The 23,889-nt window shown below is 43.4% G+C and overlaps 1 pseudogene; it reads left to right on the top strand.

Moving 5' to 3' along the window:
• Positions 1-6,340: 6,340 nt before the first annotated feature.
• The window catches only part of LOC119854796, a 37,196-nt pseudogene continuing 19,647 nt past the window's right edge, over positions 6,341-23,889 (top strand).

Below are 23,889 nucleotides of genomic sequence, written 5' to 3'. Positions count from 1 at the left end.
TCATGTCAGTTGTCCTGTGGGATGGTCTGAAACCGCACTGAGATGCCGGCAATATTTCCTCAGCAAGCTGAATTAATCAGTTTAAGAGGATATGGGCGAGAATTTTCCCTGCTGTAGACAGCAAGGCAATGCCACGATAATTTCCACACTCCTATTTATTCCTTTTTTAAAGATGGTAACATGTTGGTATTTCTCAGTTCTTCTGGAATCTTCTCATTATACCAAATTTGAAGAAAAATGAAGCTCCTGACAACATAACTCTGAGAATCAATGGAATACACAAGCCCCTTCACTGCAAGAAGGTGATGGTCTACGAAGAGAGGTTGCAGCACTGTTGTAGTGTAACCAATACAATTATGCTGAAATTATGCTCCTGTCTGCTGTGGGCCAGAGTGGCACCAGGCACTAGAACGGAGATGAGGGAGACTGTATCCACCTATTGGGCCCAGGCAGTGTGGGGAGGAAGCAGACCGGGATAAGCGGGGAAAGTAGGTGAGGATAAGGATGCAGGGGGGATATTCTGAGTCCAGAGGCAGGTGGATGGAGAGAAAGTGGGACTGGAAGAGAAAGCGGGAAATGGGGACTGGCTGGGCAAGGAGACTGGGACTGGGATGAGAAGCTTGAGGAGTGGAGACTGGAACTGGGTAGACAAGAAGAATGGGACTGGGGCAGAGAGCAAGGGATGGGGAAGAGACAGGACTGGGACAGGTTGGAGGGGAGGGGGCTGAAGGGGTTAGTCTTAGGGAAACAGGGGAAGAGGGGCCTGTGACCAATAGAGAACACACTTCTCCAGACCTGGAATGGAACCCAGTATCCCTGAGTTTTGCCATTCCCCTTCTGTCAGCAAATATTTCTCAAACCCTCCAAAAAAATCTTCTGATTCCCCTCTAGTGCTGGTCCACAATGAGGATGCCAACCTACTACTGCTGTCAGTTACTCCATTAGCTCAAGTGGCAGAGGTTTATGTGGCAGATCTAAAGGTTCCAACCCTGCTGACGATCCATGTGGGTATCAACATGATTCCGCATCTTGGAACTTCTGATTTTTCAGTTTGTTTTTTTAAAAACCTAGGAAATTATTCAGAAAACATTACTTTTAAGGAACATTAATTTTGCAGAGTTGAGCTGTAAAAAATAAGGAAATGGCAGAATTAAAGTTGTCTTTGCAATTCTAGTTTGGCACACTTGTGCGTATGCATTAAGATACAGTCTTTCATTACATGATAACATGCTATTTTCTCCACAGAATAGACAGTGATCTGAATCAGGGCTGTGGCATGAAGGATGAGGTTGTCTGTAGGATCTCTGCCTCATTTGTTGCAGAAACTGTGAAGTGTGCTGTGTGTGAGGCAGGGGATTGCAGGAAGAGAAAGGAGGGTCTCCTGTTAAGGCAGTTGAATGCTGCCCTGGGGAATTGGATTCTATCCTTGCCTCTGCCACAGAGTTTCTATGTGATGCTTGGCAAGTCCCTGAAACCAAATGTTTCACAGCTGGTCATTAATTGTGTGTTCCTCATTTTATGGGTGGCCCCCTTACGACCATGAGCGTCCAATTTGAAGAAGTGCTGAGCACGCACTACTGTAAACTGAAGGCAGTGGGAGCTGTGCTAAACAAGCCTAAGTCCTCTCAAAAGCCAGGACGTGGGTATCTGAAGTTGAGCACCCAAAATCAGTGGATGCTTTTGATACTTTTGGCCATAGAGTGTCTCTGGGCTTTGGTTCCCCAGGTGTAAAACGGGGATAATAACAATTCCCTACCTCCCAGGTGTTGTCAGTTGTTGGCTGTGCATGTTTTCTCTCTGTGTGTGTTTTCAGCTCTGCGCAGATAGCTGACTCAGCGGGCCTCGACCAAACTGCCCAAGAAGACCACAGACTCAGTTCAGTGGCGAAGGCGCTCATTTAGATTTATTGCTGACAAAGGACGGTACTAGCTCCCCGATCAATGTCTTCAGTTACACTGGCACATGTAGGCCCCCTATCATGGGCTTGGCTCAGTGAGTGGTGAGACTCCCCACTCACCCCCTGCACCCAGGCCAGAAAAAGCCCCCCCCATGACCTCTCTTTTGTACTGTGATAAAATCAAGTTACGCATTGTCCCTCTGACGTAGCTAGTAACCACCCTTTACCTTGTCCATGTTGGTTTGACCAAAACATTTCTATCCATCACCCTGTCATCCTGACCTTATCTTTCAGAGGGAGTAAATGTTTTTCTTTCATCATCTTTGGGGAGTGTGTTTACACCATAACCCTGTATCAGAGTGTTCTGGTACCACCCTTCTGGAATGTGTTTATGCAAGTGCCAGCGCCTAGCACTTCTCATGAGTGTTTGTGTTTTTGCAACACCAACCATGCTTTTGCCAGGCTCATGTTCTGGACAATGAACCTGCAAGCACAGTCACAAAAGGGACTAAAGAAAGTTTCACAGGCAAGTACAAGTCTGGCATTCTGAATGTTGGAGTGCTTCACTTTCTTAACGTTAACTTTCTTTCTGATTCCTAGCTGTATAGATTTTAAGGTCAGAAGGGAGCATTAGATCTAATCTGACCTCCTGGGTAACAAAAACTATAGAATTTAAACCAATTACTCCTGTACTTCATCTGAACTTGCGTTTGGCTGAAGCACATCTTCCAGAAAAGCATCCAATTTTGTTCTGAATACTTCAGGAGGGAGAGAATTTTCTGCTTCCCTTGGTAGTTTGTTCCAATGTTTCATCAGTATTACTGTGAAAAATGTATGCCTTGCCTCTAATAGGAATTTATTTGGCTTTAACTTCCATCCATTGGTTCTTGTTATGCCTTTCCCCACTAGATTGAGAAGACCTTTAGTATGCAGTGTTTTGTCCATGTGAAAGTATCTATATGCTGAAATCAAGACACGTCTAGGTCATCTTTCTGATAAGCTACACAGATTGAGCTCCTGAAATCTCTCACTGCCGGGCACATTTTCAAGCCCTGGAATCATTATTGTGGATCTTCTCTGCACCCATTCCAATTTTTTAACATCCTTCTTACAATGTAGACACTAAAAGCAGATGCAGTATCTGTCTCCCCGGTGCTGTACACAGAGGAAAAATCACCTCCCTACTAGTGCTGGTTGGAAATTATCTGGCAAACCAGCGTTTCATTGGAAAATGCCAGTTTGTTGAACTCATCATTTATCATGAAAGTGAATTGGGGTTCAATGAACTTTCTCAAAACCACAAGCAATGTCCATGGTTCCCTGCCAGGTTCCCTGGTGACTCCTGTTAGTCCTGCCATGCAGATTGTCCTGGGGCTGGGTACCCCACTCTTCTAGGATCTGCAGCTCTGGGGCAGCCCCACCAAACAGATTGCCCCAAAATTGGAGACCCTAGTCTTTCTAGGTTGTGGGCTCCAGGGCAGCCCTGCCAATGCTTTCAGGCTGTCTGCCATGGGATAGGAACCAGCAAGCCCTGATAGCCCCAGCTCTAACCAAGGCTCGGCTCCAGGGTCTGCATCAGGGATCCAGTGTCCCAGGGTCTATGGCTCTGGGGCAGCCCTGCTTTGCAGAATGACCCGGACTGGGCTATTTGCCTATTGAGGCTGCCAGCTGGCCAAGGAGTCTGGAAGCCCAGGGGTCCCCAGTCCAGGACAGGCCACATGATGCGGCTGCCCCAGAGCCCCATCAGTGGCTCTGAGAAATTGACGTACTTGTCCTGATGTTAAGAGTGGTGAAACTGCATCTGTTGGGGTTCCTGGGAGCAAATTTCAAGTTGGATACACCATGGGCTGGAGTTTCCAAAACAAAATTTTAGCTGGATTTCCTATTCACAGGAAATTTTAAAATAGTGACATTTCCTGTACACTGGAAATCCTTCATTTCAGCCAGCTGTACTCATTGCTCCCCTCTTTATACATCCAAGGATCACCTTCGCCGTTTTTGGAGCAGCATCACACTGGGAGCTCACATTCAGTTCTTTATCTGCTATGACCCCTGCAAAGAACATGGGCTATATCTGTATTTCTGTGAATATTACATGTACCTCAGTTCCTTTTACTGCTATTTTCACATTTTCTTCTGGGGTTCAAAGCGCAATCCCCGTCTGAGCTTCCCACATGTCCCAGGACAGCAGACAATGGTTTCACAGAACCCAGTTACTGGTACTTAACTGACAATACAGGTGTCAGGGCTTTTGAGCTTTTGCATCTGGCCAAGCTGAGCACAAGGCCCCTTCCTTGCGATGGGCCCCTGAGGTGGGAAATCTTAAAGAGGGAGCTTGGGAATTGTTAACAGGGGAGCCCTGAGGAACAGAGGGGGTGAGGCAGGGTCTGCAGGGAAGGAGACTGAAACACAATCCCCAGAGGCAGGGGTTCCTGGGATAAGCTGAGTCAGTCCAGGTTTTGAGGGAAAAGATGAGCTTTAGGTAAGGTATAAGCCTGTAGGCCTTCAGTTGCCTTATTCTTTTCCCTGTGGTTGCTGTGTTCCTATGGATAAATAAAAAATAACACTCTCCTGCATCTGGTACTATTCAATATTTTCATAAATGACTTGGATGATGGAGTAGAGAATACACTGACACAATTTGTGGATGACATGAAGCTGAGAAGGGGGTCACAAGCTCTTTGGAAGGCAGAGTTAAAATTCAAAATCATAGAATCATAGATTCATAGAATATCAGGGTTGGAAGGGACCTAAGGAGGACATCTAGTCCAACCCCTCCCAAAGCAGGAGCAATCCCCAACTAAATCTAAAATTAAAATGATCTAGATAAAATGGAGAATTGGTCTGAAATCAGTAAATTGAATTTCACGAAAGACAAGTGCAAAGTATTAGACTTAGGAAGGAAAAATCAAATGCAAAACTCCCCAAAATAGGGAACAACTGAGTAGGCAGCGGTTGTGCAGAAAATGATCGCAGGGTTATAGTGGATCACAGACTGAAATGGGTGATGCTGTTGTGAAAAAGGCAAATGTCATTCTGAATTGTCTTAACAAGAATGTCATATGTAAGTCGCAGGAGGTAATTTTCCCACTCTGCTTAGCACTGATGTGGCCTCAGCTGGAGTACTGTGTCCAGTTATGCTCATCACTGTTTAAGAAAGATAAGGACAAATTGGAGAATGTCCAGAGGAGAGCAACAAACAGAGTAAGAGGTTTAGAAAACATGATCTATGAGGAAATGTTGAAAGAATTGGACATTTTAAGTTTACAGAAGAGAAGACTGAGAGGTGAACTGATAACAGCCTTGAAATAACTGAAAGATTGTTTCTCAATTGTTGTCCATATCCACCTAGGGTAGGACTAGACAATCATCTTAGATTTCAGCAAATGAGATTCAAATTAAATATTAAAAAAAACCCTGTCTAACAATAGGGCTAATTAATTACTAGAACAGAGTATGTAGGGAGGTTGTGTAATCCCCATCATTGGTGACTTTGCACAACAAGTTAGACAAACATCTGTCAGTGTGGCCTAGGTATACTTAAACCTCCCTTGGTGTGAGGAGATGGACTAGATCACCTCTTGAGGTTCCTTCCAACTCTACATTTCTATTATTCTGAGGTTTTATCAGTATTCAGGCCTGCTGATGTGAAAAAATGCAATTTAACATGCTCCTTAGGTACCAATAGATTGGAGAGAGATTCATCCTCTTCACAGATATGAATAGACATCCCGCTGCAGTCCAAAACCAGAAATGTGAATTGAGCTCCTCTGCCTTTTCTGCCTGATTATTAACAATTTTACCATCTCCATTTCTAATGGGCCTATAGCATTGTTAGGATTTGGTTGTTTGTTTGTTCCTAATATACTTAAAAAACTCCTTATTTTTCATAGTTCTCCCAGTCATGGATTTTATCCTGATATCTTTAGCTTCCCTTATCTGTTTTCTTCATATAATAACTTCTAATGTATATTGATTTGCTCTAATTCCCACTATTTCCATTTTTTAAAATATATTGCCTTTTTATTTGTATTGCTGCCTTCACTTTGCCACTGACCCAGAATGAGCTTTTAGGTAAAGTTTTATACCAGTGGAGCACCCCAACTCCCAAAGCCCCCTTTATAATTTTCAGCCTTCATTGACTTTCTAGGACACATTAAGCCTGACTGGTTGGAGGAGATGGTGCCTGCTCAGGACGTATGGAGATAAAACATAGAAACACATGGACCACAGTCTGTGATGCACACTTTGATCTCAAAGTTGCCAACGTTATCTGTAATGAATTACAGTGTGGAATAGCTGTATCTACCCCAAGAGGAGGTCACTTTGGAGAAGGACAAGTGTTGATCTTAACTGAAGAATTCCAGTGTGTGGGGAATCAGTCTCTCCTGTTCTCCTGTCCCAGGATATCACAAGTGAATTAGACATGCTCACACACGAATGATGCTGGTGTCATATGCTCACGTAAGAATTCAGCACAATGTATTTAAAATCCCAATTCTGTGTATTCTAGATTATAGTGAAGCAATGTACTGATCTCACTGTGTAGGGAGCTGGGTTTGATAGGGTTGGATCAAAACCCCAAACAAGCCAAGATCATGAGAAAGGGATCAAGTGCCCCTGACTTTCCTTTCTTTTTCTATTTGCTCTAAAATATCTTAAATGCTCCCTCTTTAAACCCCTTCTCCCCAGGGCTCACAGGGCTCTGGCTGGTGAATGGCAGCACAGCGTGTTCAGGGAGGGTGGAGATCCAGGTTCTTGGTGCCTGGGGAACCCTCTATGACTCACGCTGGGATTCACCAGACGCCAACGTTCTCTGTCGTCAGCTCGACTGTGGGTTCGCTGTATTGGCTCCAGGAGAAGCGAGTTTTGGGAAGGGAACTGGCTCTGTCTGGACAGACACATTTCACTGTAAAGGGAATGAAACCCATTTGGGCCATTGCCCTGTTACTGCCCTGGAGGCCTCTCCGTGCTCACACGACAATGATGCCAGTGTGGTTTGCTCAGGTAAGTGTAATGCTGGATTAATGACACTGGCCCCTCAATGTGTGACTCTGACCCCAGAGCAGGGGAACCTCAGGGCACAGCAAGGGGAGAGGGAACTAGATTCTAAACCACGTATAATAATAATTAATATATTACAAATAAAATAAAATTAAATATATTATCATCAGAATAGTTATGATCAGGGAAAGCCCTAGATTCTCCAGGAAGAGTTTCAGCAAAGGTGTGCTCATGCAGGGCAGTAAAGCAGGGACAGAATTTGTCCTTGGAGTTTAATAAATGTCACCAACCCACTGTCCCCATCCTTCTTCAAATCGTTACTCTGGTAGTAACGGGGGGAGTGGTCCCCACTCTGGAGGTTGCTTCACATTTTCTATTATAAAATATTCTTGCCACCTTCTGGAGAAGCCCTCAAGCCTTTATTGCTGGCAGCAGGCCTTTGCAATTCTTCAAAGGGTCAGTACTGGGGCCAGGAAAGTGCCTCCCCTTACTTCAGTGAAATTCCTTCCATTTTGGCTGAAGGATAAACAGCTGATCATAACTATTTCCCTTCTCTCACATGAGTTCCTGAGGATATTTTTGGTAGCATGCCACAAAGAAAGCAGAACTTTCTCCCCCATCCCCTTTTTTAAAAAAAAAAATGTTCACATCTTTGCAGGTGAAAAAAGTTCAGAAGTGGTTTTCCTGAGAAAAACTGAAATATTACATTTGAAATGCTTCACAGGAAAAAAATTGGGAGTTTCAACTAGCTCTAATATTTACGTCAAATAATAATAAAAAAAGAGGATAATATTATTTGGTCAAAGTCAAATACTCCAAATTTAGGAAATACCATCAGTAAAGTTTTTTATGCCTTTCTAATTCTCCCTGCTCCCTTTTGCTTACACATTATGATACAGTCTAATTGCAGGCTCTCAAACTATTTGTTTCGCTCAGCTCTTGCATCATTCACTGCACTGGGTGGATGGTGCCCATGGTAACATTTTCATAAGTGACAAGTGATTTAGGGACTTAACTTCTATTTTCAAAAGTAACTTAGGAGCCCCAGCACCATTCCATAATTTTGTGCATCACATGAAGTATTTCTTGCATAGCATGCATAGTGTTCTTGCATAGAATGCATTATTTCTAATGTATAACAGGAGTGTTATTCAGTGAATTTCCCATCTCTCCTGAGCCCAGGTCATTCTGAATCACTCCGACTGCTGAATGGAGAGAGCCGGTGCGACGGGAGAGTAGAGATTTCCCTCCGGGGTGCGTGGGGCAGAGTGCTGGATGACCAGTGGGACATGAACGATGCCAGTGTGGTGTGCAGGGAGCTCCAGTGTGGAGTTGCTGAGAAAGCTTATAACCCCCCTAAGTCTGAGCGAGGAACGGGCCCTGTAGGACTGAGAAGGGTCCAGTGTGCAGGAAATGAGACTCATCTGACTCTCTGTGACAACTCCACATCTGAGGCAGCCCAGGCAGGAATTGCTGAGGATGTCGGCGTCGTTTGCTCAGGTGACTTACTGTGAAATCTTGCAAACATCCTGTCCTTGTTCAATGGGAACATGACCTGTCCTAGGGCCTGTATATACCCCAACTTGTGCTGTGATCTCATCAGATCTTGAAAATATGTGGATCTGAGGTTCAAACTCTGTTGTAAAAATATAGTATTATGTACAGAGAAAAGCACAGCCACAGGATAGGTTAATGCACTGCAGCAACCTCTCTGTCAGCCTGTCTTGCATTTTTAATCAAAACTTTTTCAGGTGTAAAACTGTTTCCTTGTTCTGGAAATTTTGACAATTTTTTTTTTATTTTCATTGAACATTGTCATAGTTGCAGAGTTAGCAGCACCTTTCTCTCCTTTCTGGTGTCTTTATGTGCATCCACCTCAGGCCTTGGCCCACTTCCCCTGGCCTGTCTTGGGGTGGAATCTCGAGATTCTTCCTCTGTTAGGCCTGACCTGGTTACACTACCCTGTGCAAACCAGCCACTTATCTCCCTGCAGGTCCAACTGGGTTTCAGGCACCAGCATTTCTTCCCCTGGGGAACTTGTGTCCCATGATAGTGATCTACAGAGTACTCAGAACAAAGCGCTTTATTCAGCAGCTGGAACAATGCATTAGGTCAAAAGGGGTTTAAAAAAACAAACACCCCACACTTGTGTTGCCGCTCATCTAATCTATGCTTCACTACAAATTAAGTGAGCTGGGCTTCCCTGGGAGTAACAGGAAAAGAGCAGAATGAGCCTGCGTTCTTGTAAAAACCAAAGTGCTCAGGCGAACTAGCTGGGTCTCAGTTTGCCTGTCTCACTCTGTTCCCCTTTCTCTGTGAAGTTGCTTTTGCTGGAAGTCCCTACCCTCCCTATGTGTGTCTGGGCTCAATTACCATATTGGTCTGTGTTATAGGGCCAGGTGAAGTCTTCCTTCTGCATCCGATTAGTTTTCCCGGTTGGCCAGCCAGGCCATCTAGGAGAACATTCCCATGATGATTTCTCCGTTGTCCCGCAGTCAGCCCCATCCAGCTTTAATGGCGGGAAGCCTCTGTTCTTGTGACCATACCCAGCTGTGGGATGCAGCTGTCTGTTCCCTCTGACACTGTGACACCATCTTAAAAGTCAAATTAATAAATCACAGTTCAGGGTACACAGCAGTAACCTCTACCCTATCCCCCACATTCGCCGCAAAAACAATCAGATGGGTTTTTGGGTGGTGGGTTTTTTTGTTTGTTTTTTGAAAGAATAATGGAAAATTGTGATAATAAAAATATTGATTTCCATCCTAACATTTGTTGGGCAGAAGAGAGAATTTTCTGAGCAGGTCAGTAAATACAGTAAATATGGTGGCTTTTTATCTTAAACTCTTCAATAATGGAGCATCCAGAATCAAAAAAATAAAAGAGGGGGAGGCAATGTGGCCTATTTCACAGAGCACTGAAACAAGACTCAGGAGACTTGGGGTCTCCTCCCAGCTCTGCCACTGGCCTGCTGGTGACCTCCAGCAAATCATTCACCTCTCTGTGCCTCAGTTTCCGCATCTGAAACATGAGGTTAATGACACTGACCTCCTTTGTAGAGTGCTTTGAGATCTACCGATGAACTGTGCTATATCAGAATTAGATTCTATTATTAACAGGAAAAGGAAGTCATACATAACCCTATTTCTCTTGGCAATTAAGTAAAACATATTGTTATAATGTGGTATTGTTATGTCCTAATCTTAAGAGTACATAATTTTGATTCACTGAAAAGAAAAAGGAATTGAGGGTTCTATGATGATATTTTTATTGCTATTGATTGTACATCACTATTTTAACAGATTGCTAAAGACACAAAAACTACCTGTAGAAATTGTTTGAAGTACATGAGAAGCAGGAAGCCTGCTGTACAGACCGTGGGGTCACTAGATGACAAAGTTGTTAAAGGACCACTCAAGGAAGACAAGGCCATTTTCAGAAGCTCAAGGAATTCTTTGCATCAGTCTTCACTGCAGAATATGTGGGGGAGATCCCCACATCAGAGCTATCCTTTTTGGGTGACAAATCTAAAGTACTGTGAAAATTGACATGTAATAAGACAATATTTTAGACAAACTGATAAACTAAACAGTAATAAGTCACCAGGACCAGATGGTATTAATCCAAGAGTCCGAAAGGAAGTCAAATATGAAATTGCAGAACTACTAACTGTAGTATGTAATCTATCACTGAAATCACCTTCTGTATCAGATGACAGGAAGGTAGCTAATGTAACACTGATTTTTAAAAAAGGGCTCTAGAGGAGATCCTGGCAGTTACAGGCTGATGACCCTACCTTTAGGACCAGGCTAGCTGGTATAAACTACAGGAAAAAAACAAATTATCAGACTCATCGATAAACATGATTTGATGGGGAAGAGTCAAAACAGCTTTTGTAAAGGGAAGTCATGCCTCCCCAGTCTATTAGAATTCTCTGAGGGAGTCAATAAGCGTGTGGATAAGGGTGATCCAGCTGATACAGCATACTTGGGTTTTCAGAAAACCTTTGCCATGGTCCTTCATCGAGGCTCTTAGGGAAATTAAGTAGCAATGGTAAGAGGGAAGGGCTCATGGATCAGTAACTGGCTGAAATATTGGAAACAAAGGGTAGGAATAAATGGTCAGTTTTTGCAATGGAGAGACATGAACAATGGATCCCCCAGGATCTGTACTGGTACCTGTGCTGTTCAACATATTCATAAATGATCTGGAAAAGGGTGTGAGCAGTAAAGTGGCAAAGTTTGTAGATGATACAATATTATTCAAGATAGTTAAATGCAAAGCAGGCTACGAGGAGTTACAGAGGGATCTCACAATACTATGTGACTGGCCAACAAAATGGCAGGTGAAGTTCAGTGTTGATAAGTGCAAACCAATGCACATTGGAAAAAATAATCCTACATATATGATGATGGGTTCTAAATTAGCTGTTACACCAAAGAAAGGTTTCAGAGTAGCAGCCGTGTTAGTCTGTATTCACAAAAAGAAAAGGAGTATTTGTGGCACCTTAGAGACTAACAAATTTATTTGAGCATAAGCTTTCATGAGCTACAGCTCACTTCATCGGATGCATTACGATGAAGTGAGCTATAGCTCACCAAAGAAAGATATCTTGGAGTCACTGTGGATAATTCTCTGAAAACTGCTGCTCAGTGTTCAGCAATGATCAAAATGGCTAATAGTATATTAGGAACTATTACGAAAGGGATAGAAAATGAGACAGAAAATATCACAATGCCTCTATGTAAATCTGTGGTCCACCCATACCTTGAATACTGTGTCAAGTTCTTGTTGCCCCATCTCAGAAAGGATATAGTGGAACTGGAAAAGGTACTGAGAAAGGCAACAAGGATGCTGAAGGGTACAGATTGGCTTCTGTCCAAGGAGAGATTAAAAAGATTAGAGCTGTTTAGCTTAGAAAAGAGATGCATCAGGTAATATGATAGAGGTCTATAAAATAGTGAACGGTGTGGAAAAAGTGAGTAAGATAAGAACGGCCCTACTGGGTCAGACCAAAGATCCATCGAGCCCAGTATCTTGGCTTCCAACAGTGGCCAGTGTCAGGTGCCCCAGAGGGAAAGAACAGAACAGGTAATCATCAAGTGATCCATCCCCTGTCACCCAGTCCTAGCTTCTGCCAAACAGAGGCTAGGGACACCATTTCTACCCATCCTGGCTAATAGCCATTGATGAATCCTTCATGAATTTATCTAGTTCTTTTTTGAACCCTGTTACAGTCTTGGCCTTCACAGCATCCTCTGGCAAGGAGTTCCACAGGTTGACCGTGCATTGTGTGTAGAAATACTTCCTTTTATTTGTTTTCAACCTGCTGCCTATTAATTTCATTTGGTGATCCCAAGTTGTCGTGTTATGAGAAGTAGTACACAACACTTCCTTATGTACTTTCTCTACACCAGTCATGATTTTATAGACCTCAATCATATCTCCCCTTATCCGTCTCTTTTCCAAGCTGAAAAGTCCCAGTCTTATGAATCTCTCCTCAGACGGAAGCTGTTCCATACCTCTAATGATTTTTGTTGCCCTTTTCTGAACCTTTTCCAATTCCAATATATCTTTTTTGAGATGGGGCGACAACATCTGCACACAGTATTCAAGATGTGGGCGTACCATGGATTTATATAGATTCAACATGATATTATCTGTCCTACTATCTATCCTTTTCTTAATTATTCCCAGCATTCTGTTCCCTTTTTTGACGGCCACTGCATATTGAGTGGATGTTTTCAGAGAACTATCCACAATGACTCCAAGATCTCTTTCCTGAGTGGTAACAGATAATTTAGACCCCATCATTTTAATGTATAGTTGGGATTATGCTTTCCAATGTGCATTACTTTGCATTTATCAACATAAAGTTTCATCTGCCATTTTGTTTCCCAGTCACCAAGTTTTGAGCGATCCTTTTGTAGCTCTTTGCCATCTGCCTGGGTCTTAACTATCTTTAGTAATTTTGTATAATCTGCAAAGTTTGTGACCTCACTGTTTACCCCTTTTTCCAGATCGTTTATGAATATGTTGAATAGGACTCGTCCCAGTACAGACTGCTGTGGGACACCACTATTTACCTCTCTCCATTCTGAAAACTGACTATTTATACCTACCCTTTGTTTCCTATCTTTTAAACCATTACCAATCCATGCATAAGAGCACTTCCCTCTTATCCAGTGGCAGCTTACTTTGCATAAGAGTTTTTCATAAGGGACCTTGTCAAAGGCTTTCTGAAAATCTAAATACACTATATCCACTGGATCCCCTCGGTCCACATGCTTGTTGAACCCCACAAAGAATTCTAGTAGATCAGTGAGGCATGATTTCCCTATACTAAAACCATGTTGACTCTTCCTCAACAAATTATGTTCATCTATATGTCTGAAAATATTATTCTTTATTATACTTTCAACCGGTTTGCCTGGCATTAAAATCAGGCTTACAGGCCTGTAATTGTCGGGATCACCTCTGGAACCACTTTTAAAAATTGGCGTCACATTAGCTATCCTCCAGTCATTTGGAGGATGATGGTACAGAAGCTGATTTAAATGATAGGTTACACACTACAGTTAGTAGTTCTGCAATTTCACATTTGAATTTCTTCAGAACTCTTGGGTGAATACCATCTGGTCCTGGTGACTTATTGCTGTTTAATTTATCAATTTGTTCCAAAACCTCCTCTAATGATACCTCAATCTGGGACAGTTCCTCAGATCTGTCACCTAAAAAGAATGGCTCAGGTTTGGGAATCTCCCTCACATCCTCAGTCATGAAGACTGATGCAAAGAATTCATTTAGTTTTGCTGCAATGGCCTTATCATCCTTGAGCGCTCCTTTAGCATCTCTATCGTCCAGTGGCATCACTGGTTGTTTAGCAGGCTTCCTGCTTCTGATGTACTTAAAAAAAATTTTGCTATTACTTTTTGAGACTTTGGCTAACTGTTCCTCAAATTCTTTTTTGGCCTTCGTCATTGTATTTTTACACTTCATTTGCCAATGTTTATGCTCCTTTCTATTTTCCTCAATAGGATTTAACTTCCACTTTTTAAAGGATGCCTTTTTGCCTCTCACTGCTTCTTTTACTTTGTTGTTTAGCCACAGTGGCTCTTTTTTGGTTCTCTTACTATGTTTTTTAATTTGGGGTATACATTTAAGTTGAGCGTCTATTATGGTGTCTTAAAAAAGTTTCCATGTAGCTTGCAGAGAGTTCACTTTCGGCACTGTACTCTTTAATTTCTGTAACTAACCTCCTCATTTTTGTGTAGTTCCCCTTTCTGAAATTAAATGCTACAGTGTTGGGCCGCTGTGGTATTTTTACTGCCACAGGGATATTAAATTTAATTATATTATGGTCACTGTTACCAAGCGGTCCAGCTATATTCACCTCTTGGACCAGATCCTGTGCTCCTCTTAGGAGTAAATCAAGAATTGCCTCTCCTCTGGTGGGTTCCAGGACCAGCTGCTCCAAGAAGCAGTCATTTAAGATGTCAAGAAACTTTATCTCTGCATCCCATCCTGAGGTGACACATACCCAGTAAACATGGGGATAATTTAAATCCCCCATTATGTTTATTGAGTTTTTTATTTTAATAGCCTCTCTAATCTCCCTGAGCATTTCACAGTCACTATTACCATCCTGGTCAAGTGGTCAGTAATATATCCCTACTGCTATATTCTTATTATTAGAGCATGGAATTACTATCCTTAGAGGTTCTATGGTACAGTTTGATTCATTTAAGATTTTTTACTTCATTTGATTCTACACTTTCTTTCACATATAATGCCACTCCCCACCAGCACGACCTGTTCTGTCCTTCCGATATATTCTGTACCCTGGTATTACCGTATCCCATTGGTTATCCTCATTCCACCAAGTTTCTGTGATGCTTCTTATATCAATATCCTCATTTAATATGAGGCACTTTAGTTCACCCATTTTATTATTTAGACTTCTAGCATTGGTATATAAGCACTTGAAAAACTTGTCTCCTTTTAGCTGTCTGCCATTACACGATGTAATTAAATGGGACTCTTTTTTTATTTGACTGTTACTGATCAGACCCTGCCTGTATGTTATCATTTTCCATCCTCTCGTCCTCACTAGGACATAGAGATTCTCTATTAATAGAAAAAGAGTACTTGTGGCACTTTAGAGACTAACAAATTTATTAGAGCATAAGCTTTCGTGAGCTACAGCTCACTTAGAGCCTCCCCTAAGGGATGTCCGAACCACGCGCTCCTCCACACCTGTCGGCTGAGAAGTGTTATTTACCCATTCACACAATACAAAACCCAAGTGTCACCTGATGAAATGAATAGGCAGCAGGTTTAGTACAAACAAGAGAAAGAACTTTTTCACACAATGCAAAACCTACCCATGGAACTCACTGCCATGGGATGTTGTGATGGGCAAAAGTATAAATAGGTCCAAACAGACCTGGATAAATTCCTGGAGGATAGGTCCATCAATGGCTATTAGCTAAGATGGTCAGGGACACCACCCCATGCTTAGGGCAACTTTAAACTCTGACTGCCAGAAGCCAAGAGCAGAGGACAGGAGTGAGTCACTCCATAATTGCCCTCTTCTGTACACTCCCCCTGAAGCTCTGGCAAAGGCCACTTTTGGAGACAGGATTCTGGTGTGACCCAGGATGGCAGCTCTTGTTTTCTTATGGTTCCTTTCTGGGGAGGGTGTAAATAAACAATGGTTTTCTTCAAATAACAGATTTTTTAATAAACGCCTATATCATGCACTGTACTGTTGCTGCACTGAAATCATTGTTCATGCCCATTCCAGTTGCAGGGTACCTATGGCACACTAAGGGCCCATTCCTGCTCCCATTCTGGCAGGGAGGGCTTTGCTGTTGACTTCAGCAGCATTAGAATAGAGGCCTAAGTGTCTGAGACTTTATGGTAGGTACATGTATCCACCTGCCTTTCTTCCTTTATTTGGAAAATAAATGTGTCCCCAAAAGTCTGATTTTCTCCAAGCTTCTGGAACCTCCCAACTCTGTAACAACGTAAAAGAAAATTGGAATTTTGGGTAAATTTGTTAATCTGAAATTTCCTGAGCATCCTTAAAATGCTTATTGAAGAACTGTTTGAAAATGTTCAAGTTTTCCAAGTAGGAGCTGATTCTGCAAAGCTTTAGCTTCACTAGTAGTTCTTACTTTCAAGAGCTGTCTCATAAGGATAACTCAGATGACTAAGGGTTCAGGGTTAGGTCCTGTCTCCTTAAATGCTTTTATCAGAAGTTCTCTTCATAAAGTCTTCAGCATTTCCTAATTTTACTGACTTCTTCTCTTTGTTTCTTGTTAAAATACATATTTTTCAATATCTCAGCCATTGTAGCATCATCCTTGATTTGCGTGGAAGTTTTTTAGTTAACATTATATTGCACTTTGACAGCAGGGATCTATCCCTGCAAGGAGCCGGCAGATCAGACTGGTGAATGGGGCAGGTCGCTGTACCGGGAGAGTGGAGATTTATTACAATGGCAGCTGGGGGACAGTCTGTGATGATTTCTGGGACTTGCCAGACTCCAATATTGTTTGCAAACAACTGGGATGTGGATGAGCCATCAATGCAACTGTCTCTGCTCATTATGGGCAAGGATCTGGGCAGATCTGGCTGGATGATGTGAACTCTTTGGGAATGAATCCAATCTCTGGGACTGTCCTTCCGGGGGATGGGGCCAGCACAACTGCAGACACAAAGAGGATGCAGGAGTTCTCTGCTCAGGTCTGTTCTCTTAATACTCCTGTGAGTCTAATAATCAGGGGACTTAATGAAGTACATGGGTGTCTGAGAAATGAGCTGAGGATTTCAGAAAGTTTATCTCCTTTTTCCTTTCTCTCTCTCTCTCCCTGCTACCTACCGACTTGCAGTGGCCACTATTAAAAAGTCAGTATTGCCAACAGTTAATACCAAGCGTTACTGCAAATGTCACATTGATTTCTGAATCTTGGGTACCACTGTTTGCAACTGTTGGTAAATGGTGTCTTTTAAATAATAATTTCATTGCTCATAGGCCGGTCACTGGTCTCTAGAAGAATGTCTGATTCGTCTGTAGAAGAATGGACAGGGCTGTTAGCGATCTCTGGGATTTCAGCCTTTAAACAAGAAGGAAGAAGAAACAAGAAGGGTTTCTTAAACAAGAAGGGTTTCTTCAGGTATGTTGGCAACAAGAAGAAAGCCAAGGAAAGTGTGGGCCCCTTACTGAATGAGGGAGGCAAGCTAGTGACAGAGGATGTGGAAAAAGCTAATGTACTCAATGCTTTCTTTGCCTCTGTTTTCACTAACAAGGTCAGCTCCCAGACTGCTGTGCTGGGCAACACAAAATGGGGAAGAGATGGCCAGCCCTCTGTAGAGATAGAGGTGGTTAGGGACTATTTAGAAAAGCTGGACGTGCACAAGTCCATGGGGCCGGACGAATTGCATCCGAGAGTGCTGAAGGAATTGGCGGCTGTGATTGCAGAGCCCTTGGCCATTATCTTTGAAAACTCGTGGCGAACGGGGGAAGTCCCGGATGACTGGAAAAAGGCTAATGTAGTGCCCATCTTTAAAAAAGGGAAGAAGGAGGATCCTGGGAACTACAGGCCGGTCAGCCTCACCTCAGTCCCTGGAAAAATCATGGAGCAGGTCCTCAAAGAATCAATCCTGAAGCACTTAGAGGAGAGGAAAGTGATCAGGAACAGTCAGCATGGATTCACCAAGGGAAGGTCATGCCTGACTAATCTAATCGCCTTTTATGATGAGATTACTGGTTCTGTGGATGAAGGGAAAGCAGTGGATGTATTGTTTCTTGACTTTAGCAAAGCTTTTGACACGGTCTCCCACAGCATTCTTGTCAGCAAGTTAAGGAAGTATGGGCTGGATGAATGCACTATAAGGTGGGTAGAAAGCTGGCTAGATTGTCGGGCTCAACGGGTAGTGATCAATGGCTCCATGTCTAGTTGGCAGCCGGTGTCAAGTGGAGTGCCCCAGGGGTCGGTCCTGGGGCCCGTTTTGTTCAATATCTTCATAAATGATCTGGAGGATGGTGTGGATTGCACTCTCAGCAAATTTGCGGATGATACTAAACTGGGAGGAGTGGTAGATACGCTGGAGGGGAGGGATAGGATACAGAAGGACCTAGACAAATTGGAGGATTGGGCCAAAAGAAATCTAATGAGGTTCAATAAGGATAAGTGCAGGGTCCTGCACTTAGGATGGAAGAATCCAATGCACCGCTACAGACTAGGGACCGAATGGCTCGGCAGCAGTTCTGCGGAAAAGGACCTAGGGGTGACAGTGGACGAGAAGCTGGATATGAGTCAGCAGTGTGCCCTTGTTGCCAAGAAGGCCAATGGCATTTTGGGTTGTATAAGTAGGGGCATAGCGAGCAGATCGAGGGACGTGATCGTTCCCCTCTATTCGACACTGGTGAGGCCTCATCTGGAGTACTGTGTCCAGTTTTGGGCCCCACACTACAGGAAGGATGTGGATAAATTGGAAAGAGTACAACGAAGGGCAACAAAAATGATTAGGGGTCTAGAGCACATGACTTATGAGGAGAGGCTGAGGGAGCTGGGATTGTTTAGTCTGCAGAAGAGAAGAATGAGGGGGGATTTGATAGCTGCTTTCAACTACCTGAAAGGGGGTTTCAAAGAGGATGGCTCTAGACTGTTCTCAATGGTAGCAGATGACAGAACGAGGAGTAATGGTCTCAAGTTGCAATGGGGGAGGTTTAGATTGGATATTAGGAAAAACTTTTTCACTAAGAGGGTGGTGAAACACTGGAATGCGTTACCTAGGGAGGTGGTAGAATCTCCTTCCTTAGAGGTTTTTAAGGTCAGGCTTGACAAAGCCCTGGCTGGGATGATTTAACTGGGACTTAGTCCTGCTTTGAGCAGGGGGTTGGACTAGATGACCTTCTGGGGTCCCTTCCAACCCTGATATTCTATGATTCTATGATTCAAAAATCTAAACCCCCGTGTGTTTCAGAATCAGAAAACTTCACACCCAACTTGTGCATTTCCTCCTAGAATTCACAGATCTCAGACTGGTGAATGGCAATGACTGTGCTGGGCGACTGGAGGTTTTCTACAGTGGAACTTGGGGCAGTGTTTGCAGCAGTCCTATGGATGCCGTCACCATGGCACTTATATGCAAACACTTGGACTGTGGAGACAGAGGGACACTTTTGAAGGAATTTACACTTGGAAGTGGCTCTGGCCACACCTGGGTGGAAGGTGTTTAGTGCGATAAGCAGCACAGCTCCCTTTGGCAATGCCCATCAGACCCTTGGAAACAACAATCGTGTAACAGAGTAGAAGAAACCCATATTCACTGTGAAGGTAAATAGGAAACATATACATATATATATATACACACACACACACACACACTTAACAGTCAGGTCTAGCTCACTGAAAGATTTTGATATAATTATATTTTGTTTCTTTTCACTAGATCTTTTTATCAAATACATACACATGTATATACATTATAAATAAATGTGTATGTATTTGATAAAAAGATCTACTGAAAAGTAACAAAATATAATAATAATATCTATCTATCTATCTAGATATAGATATATCTATATAACATTCTCAGCAATGGCAAAAACTTATTTTTGGTTCTAGAAATAGCATTGTGGCCTGTTAATAACAAACATGGAAATTGCGATTACAAAGACATACGTTTCACCGCAAGCACAATTAGGGCCTAATCCAACATCCAGTGAAGTCATGGAATCACAGATTTTAAGGGCTGAAGAGACTGTTAGGATCTTCTAATCTGACCTCCTGCATATCAAAGGCCATAAAATATCAACCAGTAATTCCTGCGTCAAGCCAGTAAATTTTAGTGGAGCCAGAGCATATCTTTTAGAAATACATCCAGTCTTGATTTAATGACTTCATATCAAGGAGACTCCCCGTAGTCTCTGGTAAATTGTTTCAACGGCTAATTAGCGTGAACAAATTCTAAGCCCTTCACAATCCTTGTTACTGGGATCAGAATCTTGATCTCTCAAGTCTCACTCACACAGCAACAGAGCCTTTCAGAAGAGCATTATTACCCTCATCTTACAGACAGGGAATGGAGACACAGAGAGATGAAGTGACCCAAGATCACCCATGGTGCTTTAATGAGCATTGGCTCAGGCCTCTAGTAAGAGCCAGTAAGCGTTACCCATTAAAGAACATCATTAGTGTGCTTTCTGGTTAAACATCTTCCAAGGAATAACAATCAGAGGTTTGGGCTGTGAAGTTCATCTATAGATCTGTGTCTCAAGTATTATTTACATTACGGTAACACTTAAAATCCCCAAAGGCCTCATTGCCCCAGGCCCTGTCAAAACAGAAATCAAGAGAGGCCCTGCCGTACAGAGTGTACAGTCGAGATAAACCAGACAAGTGGGAGGGGAAACAGATAAGAGAGAGATGAAGTAACTTGCCCAAGTCACACAGCAGATCTGTTGTGGAGACAAAAATAGAACCCCAGTCTTTTAAGTCCTAGTGCAGCACCATAACCGCTGGACAACACTGCCTTTCTGTGTGGGAAAGTTCAGACCTGCAGCTCCTATACAGCCACCTCTCAATATTACTTTCCCTCTTCTGTTGTTTCCTGCGGTAATGAGGGTGAGTTTCAGCTCAGGTGTCTGATTCCATTCCAATTTCTGGGCAGAGAGGTCAGGGGGGTTGTCCGCGGGGAGAGCTAGAGAAGAATCAGGTACTGTCCTGCCAGTTACATAAAGACACACACCCGCCAGCAGGGAGCTGCTTAAAGACTGCAAAATCCAGGGTAACAGCTGAGTAGCTAATTAATTATTCAATAACCCAGATTTTGGCTTTCAGCCAATTTACAAAGCGCTGGTATTAGGGGTGTGAAATACCGATAAACCCTACTCGAACCTGCATCGCACATAGAGCCCAATCCACTCACCTCAGCTTTCTCTCCATAGGAAGAAAATGGAAATCACCTCAGACCCTGTTTGCCGAATTCCTGGACTCCACAAGCTGCACAGGTATCTTGCCTTCTCTGTATCTCCCTCTTGGTCCCTAAGGACTTTCCCACCTGTCCCAGTAACATGTGAGGTTTCTGCATTTCCAGACCAGGAGAAGTTACGTGTCATGGGAGGAGAGGACAGATGCTCGGGGAGAGTGGAGGTTTGGTACCATGGCTCCTGGGGAACAGTTTATGATGACTCCTGGGACATGGTGGATGCTAACGTTGTGTGTAAACAACTGGGCTGTGGCTCTGCTGTATCTGCCCCGGGCGAAGCTGCATTTGGCAAGGGGACTGGTCCTATCTGGGTGGAGATGTTGAATTGCAGAGGGACAGAGTCATCTCTCTGGGATTGTTGTTCCAAGCCCTGGGGTGAAAGTAACTGTGACCATAAGGAAGATGCTGCTGTGAATTGCTCAGGTGAGTGACAGGAGATGTTTCTCTTACATGCTGTAATTTTTGGGGAGGAGGATGGATCACCCCACCCACCTCCCACTTGCTCACAGACCAGGCCCTCCCATCTCCTGTGTGCAGGTGCATCATGGATACTGTGGGGTGGAACCTTTATTGGGCTAGACTGGGTAAGACATTAGCCACCATGATCCCTGCATCCCTCACAGGCCCCAGTGTGCTTGCTTATTAGTAGTGTCCTCATCATTGCACAAGAGACTTGGACCCTAAATCACTAACATACAGGACCTTTGCTGCTGTGAGGGAATTTGTGGAGGTGACAACTGGAGACAACCAGGGACTCTCAGAGGTGAGGTTCCCCCTGGTAACAAACTTGTCACCTCTCCCTCACTCCAGACTCCAACTCTCCTCCCTTTTCCTTTGCAGGTGTGACACAGATGACAGATTCACCAAATACCCAAGGTAAACCATTCCCCTTCTCCCATCAAGGGTTAAATTTCCCTGGTGCTGGGTCACAGAGGGAGGAGCTGCAAGCCTGAGGGAAGGAGCTCCTTTCCATGGCCTCTGAAATCTAGGGGCAAATGACACCCAGGTGGGAGCTGCAGGCCGTGCTGAGCAGGATAATCTCTCCCTGTTGCATGTTCATTTCCATCCAGTTCCCCCGCGCCACCCTCCAACCAATAGTGGGAGAGTCATGGTGCCCGTGGTCGTCTGTATTATCCTGGGGGCCCTGCTCTTTCTCAGCTGACGGCACCTTATTCGTCGGATAAAAGCTTCACAGAGAAAATACATTAAAAATACAAAATTCTTCCACACTTACTGAACATAGCAGAAATCACCCATCTTCCTCATGGGCAGCCTGGTACAGCAATGTCCCTTCAAACTATTCAGCATTGGCCTTTCTCGTGTGCAGAAGATCTTGTTCATTTCCTGAATCAAAACGAAGACCCTGAGTTTGTTTAAACTCAGCATTTTCTACCAAAAGTCTTTCTTTGTCTCTGGTAACCCAGTTTGTACCAATCCATGCAAATTGCCCCAAGGCCTGGTATCTCTCAGAATTGTTTACGATCTCAGTGATTCACCTCAATAATCCTCCATTGTTTTTTCTTCCTGGAGGACCTGTGGTAACCCTCATCCATGGAGTAAAACACAATCATACCTAAACCATTCACAGATTTCACACAATGGTTCCCAAAGATACTGCATGGGGTTGCAATACCTGTCACAGGAGGAAAGGAGTACTTGTGGCACCTTAGAGACTAACAAATTTATTTGAGCATAAGCTTTCGTGAGCTACAGCTCACTAAATGCATCCGAAGTGAGCTGTAGCTCATGAAAGCTTATGCTCAAATAAATTTGTTAGTCTCTGAGGTGCCACAAGTACTCCTTTTCTTTTTGCGAGTACAGACTAACACGGCTGCTACTCTGAAACCTGTCACAGGAGGTGTTCTGAATATCCGTGCGGAGAGACATCATGGAAAGGGACTTACATAGATTGGAAATGTTGCCAGACAAAAAAGATTACAAAAATAGAGCTGGGAGAATAGTTCTGTAGAGAGAAATCCAGTGGAAAGCAGAATCTTAGGAAGGAGAAATGCTGGAAAGGTCCATTATACTGTATTGTACTGAAAACTGGCACTTGTAGAGGATTTTACATCTATAAAACACTATACAAATATTAGCTACCAGCACCCTGGGAGACAGATAGAGAACAGGATTGCTATTAACATACACATAACAGTCACAGTTTAGCATTAGGGCAATGCCTATAATGTTAGAGAAGAATGAACAGGCTGACCCAGAGGCGGATTGAGTAGACAGGTTTCTTTATTGCAGTACTTGTTCCCCTCGACCCAATTGTCGAGTACGCATTGGATTAGTTACAGCACACTCTTTTTATTTAAGTTAGTATGTAAACACCTACATCCATTACAACACCCCAAAACCCCTTATTAAGTAATAGAAACACCCATACTATGATTATACCCACCCCTATTGACTGATTACAGGATTACACAGATTATACACACATTTTTACCTTGAAAATACATTTCTTTGCAGTAATTTGTTGACACAAGTTCCCTTAATCAGCAGATCTCAGGGGAGGGAGGAAGGGGCCATGACCCAGGGCTCATTTATGTCGCTGGGAAAGAAAGGGAGGGGGAGAGAACACTTCTTTTACACAAAGGGTATTCTTTAGACAACTACATTCCTTATGAAGCTGTAAGGCTTATCAATTCTAAACAAGCAACAGGGAAGGGAAAAGGAGGGCAACTTATTTATCGAATGGAGAAACACTGCTTGCCTCTGCCCTTATCTCCTAATGTCATGTCAGCACACCAGCAGCTTCCCAGGTCTTTACTTAACCCGAATATATCCCAACATATCATCAGACCTCAAGCTTCAGAGCTTCAGATAGTCATCTTCAGGGGTCAGGAAAGAGTTGGGCCCTCTCTCCCGTTTTGCCTATTTGTGTGGGACAGGTTGCTTTCCTCTGTAGCATCTGAGACTGGCCACAGCTAGAGAAGGGAGGCTGGATGAGCTGGAACAGACTCTGAGATGATACAGAGGAG

Source organism: Dermochelys coriacea, chromosome 1 (assembly GCF_009764565.3).
Source record: "Dermochelys coriacea isolate rDerCor1 chromosome 1, rDerCor1.pri.v4, whole genome shotgun sequence".
In the NCBI taxonomy this organism is placed as follows: domain Eukaryota; kingdom Metazoa; phylum Chordata; order Testudines; family Dermochelyidae; genus Dermochelys; species Dermochelys coriacea.
The sequence above is the reverse complement of the archived record's forward strand: the minus strand, read 5'-3'. Positions and strand labels throughout refer to the sequence as shown.